Here is a 585-nt window from a genome sequence, read left to right as displayed (position 1 = left end):
GAGGAGTTAATGAGGAAGAGGATGAATGAGGAAGAGGAGTTAATGGGGAGGAGGGTGAATGAGGAAGAGGTGTGAATGAGGAAGATGAGTTAATGGGGAGGAGGATGAATGAGGAAGAGGAGTTAATGGGGAGGAGGATGAATGAGGAAGAGGAGTTAATGAGGAGGAGGATGAATGAGGAAGAGGAGTTAATGAGGAGGATGAAAGAGGAAGAGTATGAATGAGGAAGAGGAGTTAATGAGGAGGATGAATGAGGAAGAGGAGTTAATGGGGAGGAGGATGAATGAGGAAGAGGAGGTAATGAGGAGGAGGATGAATGAGGAAGAGGTGTGAATGAGGAAGATGAGTTAATGAGGAGGAGGATGAATGAGGAGTGTATGAATGAGGAAGAGGAGTTAATGAGGAAGAGTATGAATGAGGAAGAGTTATTGAGGAAGATGATGTATGAGGAGGAGGAGTTAATGAGGAAGAGGTGTGAATGAGGAAGAGGAGTTAATGGGGAAGAGGATGAATGAGGAAGAGGAGTTAATGGGGAGGAAGATGAATGAGGAAGAGGAGTTAATGGGGAGGAAGATGAATGAGGAA

The sequence above is a fragment of the Cyprinodon variegatus genome, unplaced genomic scaffold, assembly GCF_000732505.1.
Source record: "Cyprinodon variegatus isolate N-32 unplaced genomic scaffold, C_variegatus-1.0 Scaffold3020, whole genome shotgun sequence".
NCBI lineage: Eukaryota > Metazoa > Chordata > Actinopteri > Cyprinodontiformes > Cyprinodontidae > Cyprinodon > Cyprinodon variegatus.
Note: the sequence above shows the minus strand (reverse complement) of the source record.